The sequence below is a fragment of the Bubalus bubalis genome, chromosome 17 (assembly GCF_019923935.1).
Source record: "Bubalus bubalis isolate 160015118507 breed Murrah chromosome 17, NDDB_SH_1, whole genome shotgun sequence".
Taxonomy (NCBI): Eukaryota; Metazoa; Chordata; class Mammalia; order Artiodactyla; family Bovidae; genus Bubalus; species Bubalus bubalis.
Window position 1 is genome coordinate 43,884,375 of NC_059173.1, and position 8,636 is coordinate 43,893,010.

The window sequence follows — 8,636 nt, forward strand, 5'->3', positions numbered from 1 at the left end:
ATGAGTGCAATTGCGTGGTACTTTGAACATTCTTTGGCATTGCCTTTCTTTGGGATTGGAATGAAAACTGACCTTTTCCAGTCCTGTGGTCACTGCTGAGTTTTCCAAATTCGCTGGCATATTGAGTGTAGCACTTTAAGAGCATCATTGTTTAGGATTTGAAATAGCTCAACTGGAATTCCATCACCTCCACTAGCTTTGTTTGTAGTGATGGTATGATCTTAGCCACAGTCAGCTCCCGGTCTTGTTTTTGCTGACTGTATAGTGCTTCTCCATCTTCAACTGCCAAGGATATATATAATCAGTCTGATTTCAGTATTGATCATCTAGCGATGTCCATTTGTAGAGTCGTCTCTTGTGCTGTTGGAAGATGGTGTTTGCTGTGATCAGTGTGTTCTCTTGGCTAAACTCTGTTAGCCTTTGCCTTGCTTTATTTTGTATTCCAAGGCCAATCTTGCCTGTTATTCCAGGTATCTCTTGACTTCCTGCTTTTGCATTTCAGTCCTCTATGATGAAAAGGACGTCTTTTTTTGGTGCTAGTTCTAGAAGGTTTGGTAGGTCATCATAGAACCGTTCAACTTCAGCTTCTTTGGCATTTGTGGTTAGGCCATAGACTTGAATTACCGTGATACTGAATGGTTTCCCTTGGAAATGAACAGAAATCTTTCTGTCATTTTTGAGATTGTACCCAGGTACTGCATTTTGGATTCTTTTCTTGACTATGAGTACTATTCCATTTCTTCTAAGGGATTCTTGCCCACATTAATAGATATAATGGTCATCTGGATTAAATCCACCCATTCCAGCCCATTTTAGTTTACCAGTTCCTAAAATGTCGATGTTCACTGTTGCCAGTCTCTTGTTTGACCACTTCAGCTTCTAAGATACTTCAGTATATTCATTTATTATTTGGCCTAATGCTCATTAGTCATTCTACAAATGTTCAGTATTGTTAAGTGTTAAATGTGCTAGACAATGGGAACATGCTGGTGTACAGGGTAGATTAGACTTCCTCTTTGACCTCTTAGAATTATATTTTTCTCATACAGAAAGGAATAACAGATAATAAAAAGTTTATTCAGCTGAACAGTGGTTTACTGGTATAGTCTGAGTTCTAAACATTAATTTGTTTTTCTGTAATACTTTCAGAAAATAAAAAATGGCATCCTGTTCTTCTCTTAGTAAATGGTAAAGAGTGTCTTCTATGAATGTAGCTAAAATGTCTGCTCTGTGAGGACAGGGACTTTGTTTTGTTGACACCATCTGCCCAGTTCCTTGAAAAGATCTGTTGCATGGCAGGCACTTATTAAATACTCACTGTATGACAATCAGGAGCTTGATAAAGTCAGGAATTAATTTAACCTTCTTGATACAGAAGCAGGTGGAATGAGAAAAATAATGGTATTCTATTTGGATCCTAGGGGCTTCCCCAGTGGCTCAGTGGTAAAAATCCACTTGCAGTGCAAGAGACGTGGGTTTGATCCCTGGTTCAGGAAGATCTCCTGAAGAAGGAAATGGCCACCCACTCCAGCCTTCTTGCCTGGGAAATCCTATGGACAGAGAAGCCTGGCAGTCTACAGTCCCTGGAGTTGCAGAGTCAGAGAAAACTGAATAACTCAACAACAATTTAGATCCTAAGATTTTTTGGTGTTCAGTGGGCTCAGATCTTTATAAAAAATATATATTTGTAAATGACTTTTGGAAAAATGAAATCCCAAACAGTTAATGGTTGGTTGTTATGGTAACACTTCTCATCTTCAAATGTATCAAGAAATTAGTCATAATGGAGAACTTACAGAAATTTCTGTTTTGAAAGGAAGTCAGACAAGTTACTTGAGATTATCCTAGCAGAAGAATAATATATTGAATTCCAATAATTTCACAGTGGACCCTTTATCCTAAATGTTCTCCTTAAAAAAAATTCTGAAAGGGAGACAACTATTGGCAGCTCTATGGAGTTACAATAGAGCCGATTCCAGAGGGGTAAAATTCCTCACATACTTTCTTCTCCAGATGCAAAAATAGACCATCAAGGGAAATCACTATGACCAGCAGATTGTGTTTATCAGACACCATAGATTTTGGTTTATGGATCTCTTCATAGAAATTGTCAGTTGTTCTGTGGACAACATTGTTACAGCAGTTCCCTGAAGAGTTTTTTTTTTTAATTGAATTGTCTTGATCTCTGAGGGAATGGAGTTGGAAAGCAGAGAAGATAATTTGGCTCTTGACTATCACTGTTTTCCAAATGGGTAATTTTTAAAATAGGATTGTCAGTGATTCTGGCTGACTTAAGTTAATATTAGATTCTTCATTAAGGGTTGACAGGAACTGTCTGGGAACAAAGGAAGGAAGTCTATGGAGAGATAATCTGTGTTAAAAAGGAATCCAATATTCTCTATTTAGGACATGGATTGTTTCCAAAGCCTATCTCTGTTTTGCCTTATCCCTGTTAAAAGATTATATTAATATGCATTAATGAGATGAACCATTTAAAAAGGTAAAAATTGATGTCAGTAGAAAATTACTAAAAATTACAAAACTGATAAAATAGTTGTTGATGAATGCATTATAATAGCCAATATAATAAATATAATCAGATTCTGAAATAGTGACAAAGAATGAAATGACTAACTCAAACAGGTAGGGGCATATAAAATCCATTAGAGGTTATCTCCGTGATTCAGGTCAGGTTCATTTGGGTATGGTGACTGCTACAGGTCTCCATTGTTTAGGTTTGCTTGCCAGGGATCTGCATAGATATTAACAACTAAAATAGAGATAGGGCTAATGAGCACACAAAGTAGTTTCCCTTACTTTTCCTTAGAACTCCAAGCATGAAGTACCAATACTTAGGTCTTCAGTATCATTATGCCCTTATAAAAATTAGCTGTTTGTACAATATGATCTGACATTTTATATATTAATGAAAGTGAGAGTGTTAGTTGCTCAGTGGTCCCCTGACTCTGCGACCCCATGGACTATAGCCCACCATGGAATTTTCATGGAAATTTCCATGGAATTTTCATGGAAATTTCCATGGAATTTTCCAGGCATGAATACTGGAGTGGGTTGCCATTCCCTTCACCAGAAGATTTTCCTGACCCAGGGATCAAACCCGGGTCTCCTACACCGCAGGCAGATTCTTTATCATCTGAGCCACCAGGGAAGCCAATAACAGACAATAAATATTTTCAACTTTTTATAAATAATAAAACTGTGAATGGGGTGAATACTCAGTGGCATTACTAATGGGTTTTCAACTTAGGAGCCATGAGTTACAAGCTTGCCTTATCAAAAGCATATCATTTTTGTCTAATTTAAACTTAGGTTCTATTTGTTTAATATATTAATTCTGCCAGTTGAAAATTATTGCTTTTTTGATTATTAACTCCAAACTATGAAAGAAAGAGCTGAGTTTACAATTTAAAATCAGCGCTACCTGGAAACAGTGGAATGGGATTCTATTTCTTCCTTGGGAATATTTTCCACCTGGTATGGATAAAATGTGGAGAAGGCAATGGCACCCCACTCCAGTACTCTTGCCTGGAAAATCCCATGGATGGAGGAGCCTGGTAGGCTGTAGTCCTTGGGGTCGCTAAGAGTCAGACACGACTGAGCGACTTCCCTTTCACTTTTCACTTTCATGCATTTGAGAAGGAAATGGCAACCCACTCCAGTGTTCTTGCCTGGAGAATCCCAGGGACGGGGGAGCCTGGTGGGCTGCCGTCTATGGGGTTACACAGAGTCGGACACGACTGAAGCGACTTAGCAGCAGCATGGATAAAATGAATTTATATGCAATTCATGGATCAGGGATTAGAAGATTCAATACCACATGAAGAAACTGAGGATGGACAAGGCCTAACTTGTGAGTATGCAAATAATTTGATTATGTATTTACTTTCAGATTTTATCTTTAATAAATTGTGAGAGGGAGATACGAGCTTTAACTACAACTCCTTAAGTTTTTTTTTAATATGCCAGAAGGATTTTCACTGCATTTCTGGTGATTAAAATAAGTAGCTCTATTCACATATACTGAGATTTTTTTCCAAATTTATTTAAAAACACTTTCTGGTTTATACTATGAGAGCTAATTGAAACTAAAAATGCCAAGGAACAATTTTAAATTATTTAGGCTCTCTAAGTTATAGAATTAAATCTAACAAGTAACCTTTATGTTTTATAGTATTTTATGTTTTATAATATATTTATAAACATATATAATATGTTTATATTATTTTCTCAACCCTCCACAAGGGAAGCCCAACCCTCCATAACTCCAACCCAATTCCACATATGGTTTACTTTTTGCAAATATTCCCTATGTATTATATTTTATAGATATTTGAAATTTTTGGTTTGATACCTGCTCATTTCAGATGCTACACATTTAAGGGAAAGATGCTTTAAACATTCATCATTTTTTCACAGTGCCTAAAATTTAAAAACTACACATACATGTAAAATTATATTCAAGTATGTGTAATATAATATATATATATATATATCTTTTTGTGTTCTTTATGTATAGCACAAGTGAATTATTTTTAACATTTTTGCTTGACCTGCTTTTTATACTCTTTAACAACTCCATTATTTGCTTCAATTCCCACCTAATTGGAAATGAATCTACATAGCAGTCAACTTGAATCAACTTCCTTCAGGCTGTGCTAGGCACTCTACAGGTCTGTATGATTTCTGTTTGCTTTTATGAATGATAATAGTGACTTTGCCACTGGTAGTAAAAGCTTGCATACTTTGATAATACATAGGTAAAGCTCATTCTACAGGAGTGTTGAATGAATGAAACTATTGGATTGGCCAAAAAGTCCATTTGGGTTTTCCATATGGTATGAAAAGCCTGAACAAAGTTTTTGGCCAACCCAATGCTTAATCAGTGTACAGTATGTCTGTGTGAGTTGAATGAATGTGTTTTGTAGTAACCAGGGATTCACAGAAACTGCCAATAAGACATGAGAGGATACCTTTGTTGTTGCATGGTAAACCTCAGATTCAGACCATCCTGACATATCTTAAAATGTGAATTCAACAAACTGATCATATAAAATTTTTTAGGTGAGATTTGAATTAAAAAAAAAGTTGTATATAATCATTAATTAGCATAGAAATAATGATTTCTTACTCCTCAATGAATACTATAGCAAGTTCTATACATGTATACCAGAGATCAAATTGCCAACATCCGCTTGATCATGGAAAAAGCAAGAGAGTTCCAGAAACACATCTATTTCTGCTTTATTGACTATACCAAAGCCTTTGACTGTGTGGATCACAATAAACTGTGGAAAATTCTGAAAGAGATGGGAATACCAGACCACCTGATCTGCCTCTTGGGAAATGTGTATGCAGGTCAGGAAGCAACAGTTAGAACTGGACATGGAACAGACTGGTTCCAAATAGGAAAAGGAGTACGTCAAGGTATGTCAAGGTACATCAAGTACATCAAGGCTGTATATTGTCACCCTGTTTATTTAACTTATATGCAGAGTACATCATGAGAAACACTGGACTGGAAGAAACACAAGCTGGAATCAAGATTGCTGGGAGAAATATCAATAACCTCAGATATGCAGATGACACCACCCTTATGGCAGAAAGTGAAGAGGAACTAAAAAGCCTCTTGATGAAACTGAAAGTGGAGAGTGAAAAAGTTGGCTTAAACCTCAACATTCAGAAAACGAAGATCATGGCCTCTGGTCCCATCACTTCATGGGAAATAGATGGGGAAACAGTGGAAACAGTGTCAGACTTTATTTTTGGGGGCTCCCAAATCACTGCAGATGGTGACTGCAGCCATGAAATTAAAAAAGACGCTTACTCCTTGGAAGGAAGGTTATGACCAACCTAGATAGCATATTCAAAAGCAGAGACATTACTTTGCCAACAAAGGTTTGTCTAGTCAAGGCTATGGTTTTTCCTGTGGTCATATATGTATGTGAGAGTTGGACTGTGAAGAAGGCTGAGCGCCGAAGAATTGATGCTTTTGAACTGTGGTGTTGGAGAAGACTCTTGAGAGTCCCTTGGACTGCACGGAGATCCAACCAGTCCATTCTGAAGGAGATCAGCCCTGGGATTTCTATGGAAGGAATGATGCTAAAGCTGAAACTCCAGTACTTTGGCCACCTCATGCGAAGAGTTGACTCAATGGAAAAGACTCTGATGCTGGGAGTTGGGGGCAAGAGGAGAAGGGGATGCCAGAGGATGAGATGGCTGGATGGCATCACCGACTGGATGGACGTGAGTCTGGGTGAACTCCAGGAGTTGGTGATGGACAGGGAGGCCTGGCGTGCTGCAATTCATGGAGTTGCAAAGAGTCGGACACGACTGAGCGACTGATTTCATCTGATCTTATCTGTACATATATACATGAAAAATATTTTAAAAAGATCTAATTCATTATTATATCATTAAAAATAATATAACCAATATATTAATGAACAGTTTTAAAATTAATTTATTTATTTTAATTGGAGGCTAATTACTTTACAATATTTTAGTGGTTTTTGCCATACACTGACATGAATCAGCCATAGGTGTACATGTGTCCCCATCTTGAGCCCCCTCCCACCTCCCTCCCCATCCCATCCCTCAGGGTTGTCCCAGTGCAGCAGCTTTGAGTGCCCTGTCTCATGAATTGAACTTGGACTGGTGGTCTTGTGTGCATTTTTCTTTAAATTTTATTTAATGAATAATAAAAACATGGTGGTGTCTTTAATACTTAAAATTTGACTTTTTCTTTTTCTATATGACCTGAAGCCATCGCCTGGAGTGTTTTAAAACTTTCAACCTGAAGTGGATTATGGGAGATGACTGGGGAGCAGCCAGACTCGGAGATGTGGAAAGAGCTTTCCTGTGATCCTTTACCTTCTGACAACACAGGTTATAACTCATGAAGAAAGGCACTTAACACTCCATGTACCACCACCTTTTGGCCTCAGCTGGACAGCTGAAGTAAAATCATTGTCTGCTACCGCTGTAAGTGTTCCAACAACATGCCAGAAATAAATCATTTAATTGAACAGGGCTTTTATGCTTTATCTTTTACTAATAATGATTTTTAAAAAAATAAATGATAAGAGAAAATAATTGTTTGGATGTTTCTTTCCCATCAACTCATCCTTCCTGGCAAGTTTTTTGTTCCCTGAAATAGAGCTTTTGAAAATTAAGACAGATTATGATACGTTTCTGTTAAAATGCCAGTCATACACTGCATAGTGCTGAGACCTGAAGTAGAAAAATGAACTGCTGCAAATTTTGCCCTTAAGGAAAATAGTGCTTTTTTCAATGCTTTGAAAATACTTCTCAGTGTTACACTTTAATATATTATTTATTTTCTAAATACGGCAATTTTCTTGTAGGGATGGCATTGCAGGTCATCTGTCAGAATAAATGCTAACCTAGCCTAAAATACTCTGAGAAATATTGGTTTAGTGGATTAAAGTAAGTCCACTAGTCATTACATTATTAAATTACTGGGCACTTGTTGGATTCAGAAATGTTTTGTATGTTAAAAGTATATCTTTCTCCAGCCTCCAGCACTTTCACTGAGTCTCTGAGGAATCAGTTTATTTATGGTGGCAACAATAGTTGATTTTGAGACCTTAAGCTTAAAGATAAACTATTTCTTTTCTGCATCAGCCTTTGAATTTGGGTGTCATGGAAAAGTAGAACAGCATAATAGTACCACGCAGTTGCCCATGTAGCTGGTGGGCAGAGATTCTTTGTTGCCCTGGAGAGAAGGAAAATCCGATCCTAAAAAATTTGCCTATTCTCTCGTTTGCCTCTCTGAAAACAGTTTGGGGTTATTTATAAATTAAATCCTTGTTTAGTTAAAACTTGTTCTAAATAACACAGTGTAGTTCTAATCTTGTGGCAACTTCATAATCTGTTCTGGGGATTACAAAATTGAATATTCTTAACAATATTGAGGACAATTCTTAACAAAAATGAGGACAATAACAAATGAAAAAACTTGAAGAAATTTAATGAATAACAACTTCACTTGGAAACTTAAATGTAGTAACTCAGATCCTGAAAGAATGAATGAAAAAATAAACTCCATGATTTCTGAGCTCTTAATTATGGTAAACCAGTTCAGATTATAAATTCAAAATTCCCAGCGCTTCATACTTAAGTTTGAAAATGTACTATAGTTTAAATATATGGTGCAGTGTAATTTAAGTGTGAATCCACCCCTCCAGACCTCCAGCCTTAGCTAGAGGGAAAATAGCATATTCTCATGTCCTGACTCATCAAAGGCCAGTTTTCAGGTGTTTTGATGGTTAAATCTGTCTAGTGAGTGTCCATCAATTTTATACAAAGATTTCTCTGTAGGCTGCCTTGCTTCTGCAAATGGGAGTTTGGGAACTTTAAATGAAAGAGTGTATAAAGTTTTCTTGGCTGAGTGTTATTAACTGAGGGACTCTGGATTAATTTAGCAGCCAGGTCTGTTCTTTCAGCCATAAGCCATGCTGTCAGAGAAACTTAATTACACTTTAAGTGGGATGCAAATGAGTTGTGACACTACATCATTTCACATGAAAGGTTCATTACTTACATTAACTTGCACAATGCCTGCTCCTAAACCTAGACTCATTACAATATTCCTG

At 36.9% G+C, this 8,636-nt stretch overlaps 1 long non-coding RNA gene across 1 annotated transcript in view; it reads left to right on the forward strand.

The window, feature by feature from the left end:
• LOC112579962 overlaps positions 1 to 7,046 on the forward strand; it is a 47,579-nt gene extending 40,533 nt beyond the window's left edge. The window contains exon 3 of the long non-coding RNA XR_006545619.1: positions 6,784 to 7,046. This is a non-coding gene — a long non-coding RNA (uncharacterized LOC112579962). The remainder of the gene's footprint in view (positions 1 to 6,783) is intronic.
• Positions 7,047 to 8,636: the final 1,590 nt, after the last annotated feature.